At 44.9% G+C, this 13,370-nt stretch overlaps 1 protein-coding gene across 1 annotated transcript in view; it reads left to right on the top strand.

The window, feature by feature from the left end:
- The window catches only part of HS3ST4 (heparan sulfate-glucosamine 3-sulfotransferase 4), a 398,224-nt gene that overhangs the window by 190,425 nt on the left and 194,429 nt on the right, over positions 1–13,370 (top strand). The window lies entirely within an intron of this gene.

Raw genomic sequence — 13,370 nt, 5'->3', positions numbered from 1 at the left:
ATACTTTATACCTTTATTTTTTTAGATTTATATGAAAACTTGACATCATTAATATCAATGGAAAACAAAGGTATCACTGTCCTTAAGGAGAAGGGAATTATGACCATGAGGAAACAATCTTCTTATTTCTTCGCCTTTTAAAAATGAGAGATTAGCAAGGACACCAGGGTCAGTTGAACGTCCAACTCTTGGTTTCAGCTCAGGTCATGATCTGGGGGTCCTGGAGTAGAGCTTTGCACTCATGGGAGAGTCTGCTTGAATTTCTCTCTCCTCCCTCTGCTTCTCCTGCTTGTGTGGGTGTTCTCTCGCTCTCTCTTGCTAAAATCAATCAATCAATCAATCAATCTATCTATCTATCTTTTTAGAAAAGGAGAGATTAGCAGGTGTTAGGTGTTAAAGCCTAGGAATAACAAAAAATTCAACATTTTTTTTTTTTTGTCATCAGAAAGGCTGTAGAGAAATGGAGGAAAAGTATCTCGCTTGTGTGTTTTAATATTATCTACTGCTGTCATGAACTCCTCATGTAAAGACATTTGGAAAAACACCTGAGAGGATGGGTGTGCTTGTTGGGAACTCTGGAAACCACTTCATTATCCAGAGCTGCAGTCCGATCTGAAATATCATCAGGCATCATCTTGATCATCTTGGGAAAGAAGTCTTCTGATGTCCTGAGTCCTCAGTCTTCTGAAGCAATCTGCTGGTCCCAAGCTCTCCCTCTCCAAGGTGAGAAAGTCTTAGAACACGGGAGTTGGGATGGGGTGAGAGGAAGCAAGTCCTTAGGAGCCCCTGAGAATGCAAGATATTTTAGGCGAGTGGAGCTGCGTTTAAAAAGGCAGAAGGAAAGAGACAAACAAGGCTATTTTGGGAAAACAGCGAGTAGTTAATTCAGTGTTGCTGGATTCTCATAAAATGCCAAGGAGAGGTAGGGAGAGGTGAGAGATGAGAGAGGTGGGGGCCTGACCCCCTAGAATGGCAGGCCCTGCGCCTTTGGCTTTCAGCTTTCACACCAGCGGGAGTCTCGCTGCTGTCCTTTGCACTGGTATTTATAGGGACTTCATATTTGGGTGGCAACAACATTCCCTTCTGGAAGAAATCTATTTTTGCTGCATGAATGTATTGATAAGCTTTGGGAGTGGGCGAGAGGGGTGTGAGAGCTTCTAGGATTTTGTTTTGCTTCTTGAGATCTGCAGGCTGAGGGGAAAGATGTATTTCTAAGGATCATGAAAGGGGATTTGTGTAAGGTTGGGGGAAGAATTTCCATTAGGAAAGTAACAGAGGTGTTTTTCAGGGAAATTTGATGACACTTATAATGACTGAATACGTGTAATTTTTTAAGAAGGTGCAGGGACAAACCATAAAAGACTCAACTCTAGGAACAAACTGAGGGTCACTGGAGGGGAGATGGGTGGGAAGATGGAATGACTGGGTGATGGCCACTAAGGAGGGCACATGATGGGATGAGTACTGGGTATTACATTCAACTCATGAATCACTGATCTTTATCTCTGAAACTAATAATACATTGTATGTTAATTACTTGAATTTAACTAAAATAAAAAAAAAAAGATGCAGGGACACCACAAAGGAGCTAGGGAGGTGGTGCAGCTGATGAGAGGTGCATTCCTAAGCCTGCTATCATGGTGGGTACCCCTAAGACTTAATCCTGGGTGGGAGGGATCTCTGGGGAGTGGCTAACGGAAATGCCTCCGAATCAGCCTTGCCAGTGTTGAAAGGCTGTCCCCCAGGGAGCTGTTAGTTCCCAGACACCACCTGGCTTGTCATGGGTACAGGTAAAGCAGGATTCTGATCCCTGGGCCAGCCTTCCCATAAAGGTGGAGGCTGGTGGCCTGAAGTCAGAACAGCATGCCCAGAAGTGGTGGAGGCTCCGAGTGGTTATGTGGACCGGCACCAGCACCTGCTCATTTGCTTTAGGATGTTGTATCTGCTTTCCCGGAAATCATGTGAAATCTTCAATAATATATCCGTACAGGTGTTCCTTATTTTATTTTACTGCACTTTGCTTCTCTGGGCTTTCTGATATTGTTGTATTTTACACATTTAAGGTTTGTGGTAACAAGTCTTTGGACACCATCCTTCCAATAGCATTCGTTCGGTGTGTGTCTCTGGGTCACATTTCGGTAATTCTTGTAATATTTCAGACTTTTTCATTATTAAATTTGTTGTGGGTGATCAGAGCATGGTTAGCATTTTTTTAGCAATAAAGTATTTTTGTTAAAGATTTTTTTTTTATTTAAGTAACTTCTACCCCCAAAGTGGGCTCAAACCCATGACCCCAAGGTCAAAGAGTTGGATGATACACCAACTAAGCCAGCCATGTGCCCCAGCAATAAAGTATTTTAAATTAAGGTATGCACACTGCTTTTTTTTTTTTAAAAAGACATCCTACTATTGTGCACTTATTGCACTGTAGCGCAATATAGCGTAGTGTAGAGAGAACTTCTGTATGCGCTGGAAAGTCAAAAATTCATTTGCCTCCCTTTATTCTGATACTTGCTTTATTGTGGTGGTCCGGAACCAATCCTGCAGTATCTCTGAGGTCTGCCTGTATGGACTTGCCACTGAGGTATGCTTGTGTTGTTAATGCAGTGGAAATTGGGATCCAATTGGAAGATATGATTAATTGCCAAGTGTGGCTGTGACTTAGGCCCCACAGAAAGCTGGTGCTGTCCAAGCAGGCCTGCCTCATCCAGCTACATTGGAATTGTCTGATCTTTTTCTTGATGGCAATGACAAAAACCCAACTCAAATTGGTTTAAAAGGAAGAAAAATGGAACTTATTGGATCTTGGAACTGAAAAGTGCAGGCGATGGTCCTCTAATAATCTCATTCTAGGAGCAATAATCTAATCAGATTTTGGATGATCTCTATCTCTTATCTGTGTCTTTCTCTGGGCTGCTTCCATTCTCCTTATTATGATAAGATGGTTTCCAGAAGCTTCATGCTTAACCCTGTCTTCCCATCCAATCAGGTAGAAAGATGACTTCTTTTAACTGTTGCAGTAAATTCCAAGAGTGAGTTGAATTGGCTCTGACTGGCCTTCTTTGGGTGCTGCGCACATTCCCCTGAGCATTCACTGAGGTCAGGGTGCTGCTTGGCTATGATAGGGCAGGCTGAGTTCACATGCCTACCTCCCTTTAGAGCTGAAGGTGAGATAACTTTCACCCAAATCTCATTGGACTGAGAAGCAGAAGAGGAACTGCTCCCTGAGATAAAGTGGGTGCTAATGTTAAAAAAAATAAGAGCGAATGGATGCTGGGCAAGTGAAAACAAGAGATATCCATTACGGCCAAGAAGAGCCATCTTGCTTGGAGACCTGGGATCTCAGGCCTGTTTTAAGGACCTCATGCAAAACAAGCATCCCAGGCTGCTGTGGCCCCAAATACCCAAACTCGATAACCATCCCCCTTCCTGAACCCGACCTCCAGCTTCCTTTTGAAGCTGCTGACTCCAGCTGATGGATGAGGGTCTCAGGGCTTCCAAGGCACTGGATTTCTGTTGACTGCTATAACCTTGAGCTACAGGCTTTACTGTCAGTATTTAACACAAATCTGTTTTCCATCCTTGTCAGATCCCACTTCAATATGCGCCACAGGAGGAGAAGTCGAATGCTAAATTGATTTCTTTAATGGGGAGTGCTCTGCAGCAGATAGCAACCCTTCTGGAGATGCATTAGTCGGATTACAATTGAATCTTTTCTCGCTGGCTTTTATGGACTCTCTTCTTTGCCAGAAGGATGAGACTCTGATACCATCACTTGCCTAACTTTTTTTTTTTCTCTCAAGACTGGTGGCTAAGAAGTTCCATCTCCAGCCTATAGGTCAGAAACTGTGGCTTTTAATCACCAGACTTTCCAGAAAAGATTGAAATGTAGGAGTTAGCATCCTAAGATTGCCAGGAAGGATTAGTGTCAAAAATACTTCTTAACAACTTGGTGCAGTAAGGGGCTGGCATGTGTGAATGAAACATTTCCTTAGGGATCTGGGAGGTGGCCTTCTTGCCTCCTGGTGCAATTTTAGGGATTGCTTGTACTGCATTTTGAAATAATTTTAATGGTTTTTCTAGAATATGGTGAAATTCTGCTTACTTCCATCTGGTAAGGATCCATTCCTTTTCTGTGTATGATAACAATAGTACTGGTCATTTTTTGGAGGGACCTTTATTATGTTCTAGGCTCTCTGCATTATCTCACCTGGTCCTTACAACAACCCCATGAGACGGGTCCTATTATCACTGCCGTGCTCAACAGGGCATGGAGACTCAGATACTCTTGCAGCTTGTGCCAGGTCACACAACTACTATTATAATACAAGTCTTTGTTTGACTCCACAGATTCTTCTTTTTGCCACCACTATACGTTTCCATACATGAGAAGGCATTGTACGCTCATCAAAGACAGATTTGGTGCTGTCTCCTGGGATAAGAACCCAGATTCATGGTATTACATTTTGGAATGTGGCACCGCAACTGGAGGGATCTGGTCAATACAGATCTTCTTAGCCACACTCACTGTACCAACTTATGAGAAGAACCGTCTTTATTTCTTAGATGTGTTGATGACAAGGAGATGTGTTTTCAGAGTGGAGGAACTCTGGACCAGGGTTGTTGTCTTGCTGGGAAATCAGGTAGATTCTCTGCCCAGAATAAAAAGCCTAAAGGTTTTTCCATCTTGGCTTCCATGATCTGTCTTGTCTTCAAACCTTCCAATATCGGACCCTGCCGAAGATGCTTAATATAACTATATGGCCAAAAATGCCTTGCTGTCTTACTCTCTCTGTAAAACGGAGTCAATAATATTATTAATATTACCCAAGAGTAACTTACGAAAGTTAAAACCAGTAATGTACACTAGGGATTCAAGAGATGTCAGTCGCTACCATTTTATTTTGCTGAGCCTCTATTTTTTCATCTCGCAAATGAAGAGCCTGGATTAGCTCCATTTCTGAATCGTGAATGAGTCACCTGCAAATGGATGGGGCTGGCTAGGGGAGGAGGAATGGGTCAGGAAACAGATCTATGGTCAAGCTCGAGGGGTCAGAAACAGCTTCACGAAGTGAGAGCAGGTTCAGTGTTGTCAATAACATTCGGCATCATCATGAGGATCTGGCTACAGACAAGAAGTGGTAATTGAAGTTGGCTGTTGGCACTCAGGAAGTCCGACAAGGGATGATGAGGTGACACATCAGGGTAGCAGAATATGATGAACCTGTCATTGGGTATTAGGGACTGAACCAGATGCTGTTCAGAGGCAAGAGTTCTATAGACAGACTGTATACAAGATTGTAGGCAGGGGTGTGTCCCATTATTATTGCTATGTGACAAACCAGTATAAAACCTAGTGGCATACAGTGGCTATTTTATTAGGTTCATGCATTCTGTGGGTCAGGAACTTAGGAGGGCTTGTCTCTGCTCCCTGATGTCTAATTTCCTCATTTGGAAAGACCCAAAGCCTGGGGTGGCTCCTTGACCTGAAGCAGGAAACATCTGCACTCACATATCTGGTGGTGATGCTGGTTACAGCTTGCTCTGCACTCACATATCTGGTGGTGATGCTGGTTACAGCTTGCTCCTCAGCTGGGGTGTCGGAGCTATGTGTGGTATCTCCATGCAATCTCTCCACATGGGCAAGTTTGGGCATGGTGCTAGGTATGGAGATTGAGTGTCCTATCAGTATAAGGTAGATATATATAGCATCCTTTAAAAAAAAAAAGATTTATTTATTTTAGAGAGAAAGAGAGCATGTGAGTGTAGGGAGAAGCAGAAGGAGAGAGAATCTGAAGCAGATTCCATGCTGAGCCTGGAGCTCAATATAGGGCTTGATGCCATGACTGAGAGGGCATGACCTGAGCCTAAGACAAGAGTCAAGTGCTTAACCAACTGAGCCATCCAGGTGCCTCATAGCATCTTTATCATGGAGCCCCAGAGTCACATAGTATCATATGCTCTAGGTTCACGGAGAGGGAATATATGGCCCAGTCCTCAATGAGAGAGATGTCAAAATGACATGGTAAGAAAAGCATGTGGAATGGGAGATACTATTGCATCCATCTTTGGGAAATTCAATATACCACAGATGTTTATAGTCTTAACTAAACTGTTATAGGGTAAATGTTAATACAGAGACTCTGGAGCCAGGCTGCCTGGCTTCACATCCTGATTGCAGATTTACTACCTGTGTGATGTTGGGCAAGTCATTTAAACTCTGCATGCCTCAGTTTCCCCATCTCTGGAATGGGACTACTAATGGTACCTATTTCATTAGATCACTGTGAAGATGAAGTGAACTAAGAACATACACAATGCTCAGAACAGAGCCTGGCATGTATCATAACACACCAACTAAAAGCATTTACTCATATTATCATCACTAGGAAGGTTTCTAATTCAGAGACTCTGGCCCAGAGAACCAGCCAGGAACAACTCAGAGACCCAACCAAGGAATGAGAGTCAAGCCCTCGTGCCTCATTGTGCCTTATCTTGCCAGATAAGGGGCCTGGAGCTGAGCCATTTTGAATAGTAAATGACACACAAGGAAGCCTACACCACTGGGACCAAGGCCCACATCCTTTTGGGAGATAGACAAGTTGAAGTGGAGTAGGAGAGCAATCAGGTGATTGGGCTCCAGCCCTGGCTGTATGAACCCCTCTGGTGTAAGTCAGAGTTCTTTGGTCACAGGTGACAGAAACCCAGCTCCACCTGACTTAAGCTAAAAAGGAATTTATTTGCTTGTTTAACTGAAGTGTCTAGGAGGAGAAAGCCTCAGTTAAATGATGATAATGGGAATCCTGTCTCTCTTTGTCTTTCAGATCCACTTCCCTTTTGTATTTATTTTGAAAAATTGAGGCCCTGTTTTTAATTGATCAATGTGTTCATTCATTAATTCATCCATCAAATCCATCTTAGGAGCTTATTATATCCCAGGCATGTTGTAGGGACTAGTGATACAGCAGTGACTAGGACACTGAAATCTTGGAGCTCATGGAGTTTATTTCCGAAAGCGTAAGTAGATAAATGAAAATGTATGTGTGATTTCCGTTAATAGTATAATGGAAGCAGTAAAGCTGGATATAGAGATTTAGAGTGAGAGCAAAGAGCATGGTCATCAAAAGTCTCTGTGAGCTTGACATGCAGGGAGAAGGCACATATGTAGTGGGAGGAAGCACACTGTGTGGCCATGTGGGGAAGAGTATTCCTGGTGGAAGGAACAGCACTGGCGAGGACTTCGAGGGAGGGTTGATCTGGCCGTGTTCGAATGACTAAAAGAAGGCTAATATGGGGGACACCTGGGTGGCTCAGTGGTTGAGTATCTGCCTTCAGCTCAGGTCATGATCCTGGGGTCCTGGGATTAAGTTCCCCATGGGGTTTCCCACAGAAGCCACTAGTGATTTTTAAATAGGAGGACAGTATGATTTTATTTGCCTATTTAAAAGATCACTCTTTCAGGCCACATGGGGAATGTGGTGGCGGAGATCGATGTTCTTGGCTCAAGGCTGACATCCTTCCTGATTAGCGAACCCTCCAGATAAAGTCCCAGGGAGGGATCTCATTGGTCAGCCTTGAATCACATGCCAATGCATGGACCAATCCCAGTGGCCGTGGTAGTGAGGTATTTTGAATGGCCGTGCTAAGGTCGCACATCCACTTTTACAGCCTGGGAATGGAGTGAGTCCCACCCTAATCCACTGAGGAAGAATGAATATATCCTTAAGTGAAAATTGTGAGTCAACTTAACAGTGAGGTGATGGGTAGTTGGGTGGGCAACTACCTAAGCGATAGAAGTCATGTAGGCCTCTCAGCGGCATTCTTATTTTTTTAAAAAAATTTATGTATTTGTTCATGAGAGACACAGAGAGGCAGAGACACAGGCAGAGGGAGAAGCAGCCTCCTTGCGGGGAGCCTGATGCGGGACTTGATCCTGGGACCCCGGGATCACAACCTGAGCTGAAGGCAGATGCTCAAGCACTGAACCACCCAGGTGTCCTTATCTTCTGGGTTTAAAGCAAGGGCAGTTTCCATTCATGTGGTCCTTGTTCTGTCTTCTGAAGCTTGCCTGGTGAGCGCAAATACATTCCATGTAGCCTTTCTGAAGAGAGCGGCAATATTTCCCTCAAGTATGTATTTTTCTACACTAAGTAATGTCAGATCATTCCTTTTTGTACCCGAGGTCATGGTTCCTCTGACGTTCTAATCACTTTCCTTGGAGTGCATTGGCCTTCCATCAGATTTTCAAGTGCTCTGTTCTGTTAATGGAGTGGGGGGCGATTGCTCCTAGTTTAACTGGAGTGATTTCCTATTTTAAGCCTGATTTCAACTGAAATAAAACAATGTGGTATACAAATGAAGTTGTCTCCAGCTCTAGACAAAGAAGTCCCTGGTCAATAAATCATCAATGTTGGAAGAGATATGATAAACCAGAAGCAGCTGGAAAAGAAGAATGAGAGGGACACCTGGGTGGCTCAGTGGTTGAGCATCTGCCTTCGGCTCAGGTCATGATCCCAGGGTCCTCTGATCAAGTTCCGCATCGGGCTCCCTGCATGGAGCCTGCTTCTCCCTCTGTCTATGTCTCTGCCTCTCTCTGTGTGTCTCTCATGAAGAAATAAATAAAATCTTAAAAAAAAAAAAAAAAAAAAAAGAGAAAAGCAGGACGGGAAATTTCCAGGAGGGAAATAATCCTGGGGTCCTTTTCATTTTCTATAAAGTGATATTTTGTAGTTTGTAGGCTTCCATTTTACTTACAGAAGGCATGTTGGTAGGACTGCTCCTCCCGTACCATCCGTATGTAACTCCAGTCAAATTCATCCTGTTTCATGGTTATGCATTTATTCAGCAAGCATCTATTAAGCACCTACTGCATACCAGGTACTGGATAATAGGGATGTAGAAAGGAACAAACAAATCTCCTGGACTCAGTCCAGTCTGGCAGGCAGGGAAGAAAATCAGTAATGGTGAAGAAGTGGGATTATGGCTGTGATAAGAGAATATGCTGGTGGGGATCCTTCCAGAAAGTACCTGAGACCAGGGCTGAGGGGAAAGAAGATGGGTGAGCAGGAGGATGCGTGTGCATTCTGGGTAGTGGAACAGGGGAAACAAAGGCAGGCAGCAGGGCTTGAGAGAATAGTGTGATGTGAGTGGATATGTGGCCAGAAAGCAGGATAAATGGGATCAGGCCAGATATTAAGCTTGGTCAGTAGACAAGGATCAGTCAGTCAGTGCAGGTCTGGGGATAGTGTGTGAGGGCGGCGGGGAATGATTGAGAGTTTCAATCACAGGCAGTGACGTGATCGGAGCTGTGCTTTAGAAATATCACTGAAAAACTTTGTAAACCATGGATGGAAATTGGAATGGTCAAAGGAGGAGATGGGGGCAGGCCGTGGACCAGGGAGCATGCGTGTCTCTCCAGTGTCTTCCTATAAGGGCACTAATCCCACCCAAGGAGGCTCCACCCTCGTGATCTAATCACTTCCCAAAGACCCCACCCCCTAATGCCATCACGTCTGGGATGGGGCTTCAGATGTATGAGTGTGGGAGGACACAAACATCCTATCCCTAGCAGTGACCAGGGGGACTGAGGGACCAGAGGGAAGGGAGGGGGTGAGAGTAACATCCATAGCCCTGCTGAGTGACTTGTCTTAGAGACTGTGAGCTGAAGACCCCACATCCCTTGGCACCCTACGCCTGACTAACAGCATTTCAGCCTCTAGTGAGAGATTCTCCTGGGATTGAAACAAGTGTGATCGGACTCCAGGGCCCCGCTGCTTGTATAGTTTGCCACACACCCAACTGGGGAAATTCTACAGGACATTGTGACCATTGGAGAGACATGAAGGGGGATGGGTTTGGGGTGATTCAACATCATCAGGTCAAAAGCTGTGAGGTTCAGCTTCACCTTCAAGACCTCCTTTTACCCAGTGGTTAGTTTCCCTAAGTATAGGCTCTCAGGTGCACTCTGGCCAGAACGTGGACTGGTCACACGGTTCAAATCCCAGAGTGACCCTCTGCTAGTGGGGTGACCACTAGCAAACTGCCCCATTCTCGTGGGCTCTGGCTTCTTTGCAGAGCTGTGGCAAGGACTGATGGGGAGTGGGTGGGGGGAACCCACTGAATTGGGCTTCTTCCCCCTGCTTCCTTCTGCCTGGGTGAGCTGCTGGAGCGTGTTCCTGAATAGGCTGGCCCACTCAGGGGGCTCTGTGACTGATACATTTGTCAGACCAAGGTTTGGGGTCTTTTTTTTCAAGTTTATGTTCAAATTCTTTCCCTTCCCTTTTTTTTTTTTATTCCATCTTTCTCATTTTAGCAGATGAGAACTCTTGCTCTGTGTGACAGCTGATATTCTGAAAATGACAAGGCACCTCATTTGGGACAGAATGTGCTTGGGGATTGTTACGTGTGCGTGCGCGGTGTTCATCTGAGTCACGTCTGTGCAGGGAAGGCCTGGCAAGCATGTCATGGTGAGCCTAGGACTCAGCTTCCAGCCTCAGCAGAGGGAAAGGCAGCGTCCACCTGCGCCTCTGTGGCCTGAGGACCCGCAGAGCCTTCTTTCCAAATGTTCCCTGACATTTCTCGCCGTCCCCACGGCCTCTGGATTTTTGCTGAGCATGTCATCCAACTAACAACCTCTTGACCCATCTCTTGCGTTCAGTCTCCCATCCTGGAACTCGCTCTGCCTCCAAGCCGATCATCATCAATAGCACTCCAATAGTTGATATTTCTTTTATGCACCAGGCACGATTCTAGGCTCTTTGTGCATATTTACTCACGTCCTCTTCACCGCAGGTCTCTAAAATCCATCTGATCGTCCCTCTCTGTGCAAATAGGAGGGGTCCCGTGTATACTGGAAATGAGATTTCCTGAATATCCCTTGCTTGCATGCTACCCTCACGGTTTTATGACATGAGGACATCACTGTTGATGATCTTGGCCAGTTCTTTTGTGGTATGCCACCCTATTAAATCCTGTACTCAAGCCAGTTTTCTGCAAATTAAGCCATTTTTGGGGAAATTTACATAGATCACAGTAAAAAGAAGCACCGTTCAAATGCACGGTGTCCTTTGTCATCAGTAGAAGGTAACCATAAGCACGAATATCACGTGAACAAAACAAAACAGCATTGGTAAGTCCTAACTGGGGACCGTGGATGAGGCTGTCTACCGTAGGCTTGCTTGCTCTGTGCAAACACATGAATAAGTTAGACGTTGCAGATATGCGACCCCAACCAGGACCTCTTGCTGGATGTGACAACAAGACAGAAACGAGTTTCCAAGAGCATATCTGTCTCGTACAGCTTGATGTTCATTGACCCTGTATCCGTCCGTCTTCCAGAATCATCCATAATCACTGAAAGCAGTCTCTCATTTTGAAAAGGACTGTTCGGCAAGATGGAGTGGGGCCCTGACCTGCTTGACTGCTCCACCCCTCTCTCTGCCCAGGACCGTTTCTTCCTCCACCTTTTCCTGTCCTCCTGCTCTCACTTCACTTTTTCCCTTGCCCACATCTCTGTCTTTGCATTTGCAGCTGTCCATGGCCAGAGGGTCCTGTCCTTCTGACTCCGAGTGGCAAACTACCCTGCATTTCTTCACTGGTTTCTCTGGTGGTGTCTTCTCTGTGATCTTTCTCCATTCCTAAAGTGGAGTAGGTCATCCCTGCTCTATTCCCAATAGAAGCGTGTCCCCACCTTCCCCAATCTCATTTGCTGCCATATGCTGGAAATTTCTGAGGGTGACACTGTTGGTTGGCTCATCCAACACGCATTTCATCACCTACTGTCTGTAGGAGCTGAGAAGCTCCGGTGGACTTTACCAGCCTCTTCTGGAACTATGTGGGCAGGACCTATGCCCCAGTTCTGTCCAATGAGACATATGTTGAATGTCTATTGAGACTTAAGTGGAAGGACAAGTATGTCCAATGACTTCTAGAAAGGTGCTTTGCTTCTTGGTGGTAAGGACAAGCTGATCCCACAAGAATTGTCCCTTTCTCCTTTTCCTGACTTGAAGGAAAAATTGTCCCTTCCTCCTTTATGGCAGCCTTATTATGGTCACACAGCAGCATGCATAGAAATACATCCTATAGAAGGAGTCAACGTACCAAAGAAAGAGGAGTAGGGGTACCAGGGTGGCACAGTCAGTTAAGCGTTCGACTCTTGGTTTCGGCTTAGGTGGTGATCTCAGCGTCATGTGACTGAGCCCCTTGTCAGGCTCCATGCTCAGCGTGGAGTCTGCCTAAGACTCTCCCTTTGCCCCTCCCCACTCCTCTAAAAATACATGAAAGAAAGAAAGAAAGAAAGAAAGAAAGAAAGAAAGAAAGGAGTAGACCAATACACATATCACGGAGATCACGGAGCTCTCAGACCAAAGAAAGAAAGAAAGAAAGAAAGAAAGAAAGGAGTAGACCAATACACATATCACGGAGATCATGGAGCTCTCAGACCAACCCCAGGACCACCTATTTTCAAACTCCTTGTTAAATAAATTATAAACATCCTCATGATCTCAGCTGCTACTCATGAGAAATTCTGTTATATGCACTTGAAAGCATTCTTAATAGAGTTTCCATACCAGTCTCCATTCTTCCCTGGATTTTGAGCAGTTCTAAGGTGGGCGTGGAGTGTTTATCTTTATAATATCCTCACTCACATAGGGCTTGATGCATGGTAGTATTTATATTATTATCAACAAAAACAGCTGATATTTATTCAAACTCTGTGTCTGTCTGGCTCCAGAGCCTAGATCCTTCACCACTGTGGTATAATTCTGGTCATTGATCAAAGCGGAATGAGTGAATAAATGAATAAATAACTTATCAGCAGGGGGATTTGCAGAAATTGGTTTCTATGCCAATTTTACTTCACCACTTTATTAGAATTTATATTAAGATTTAAAAAATGAGGCTCTGTCATTTGTTCTGCATTTTGCTTTAATTTTTTTCTTTTTCCTTTCCTTTATCCTAAACCATGAAAATTTGCATTCTTGAGCTTTCAGAGGGCGTCAGAAGGAGACAATTGGGGGGATCCAGAGCCTCTTCTGTGTGTGTTAAGTATATAGATTATGGTGGGACATAGAGGTAACCGGGGAGTGATGGGCTCAGAGACGTTGAATGTTATATAATAGTCCTCTGAGATTCCATGTTGTTTCTCCTCTATCACCTGAATAACACCTACTTGAGAACCACTAGGATTCCCTGCCTTTAAAATCTGATCTGCTTTTTAGGAAGGCAAGACAGGGACCCAGTGATGCCCATGTGGTCTGAAGGCACATCCCTGGCTTCTCTGAGCTCCTATGCATCGCATCCTCCATAGCTGACAGCTCCTTTCCCTCCTCCCCTGCAGGTTCCTGGGCAAGACCCCTGGAAGAGTATTC

Source organism: Vulpes vulpes, chromosome 3 (assembly GCF_048418805.1).
Source record: "Vulpes vulpes isolate BD-2025 chromosome 3, VulVul3, whole genome shotgun sequence".
NCBI lineage: Eukaryota > Metazoa > Chordata > Mammalia > Carnivora > Canidae > Vulpes > Vulpes vulpes.
Note: the sequence above shows the minus strand (reverse complement) of the source record. Positions and strands in the feature narration are given on the sequence as shown.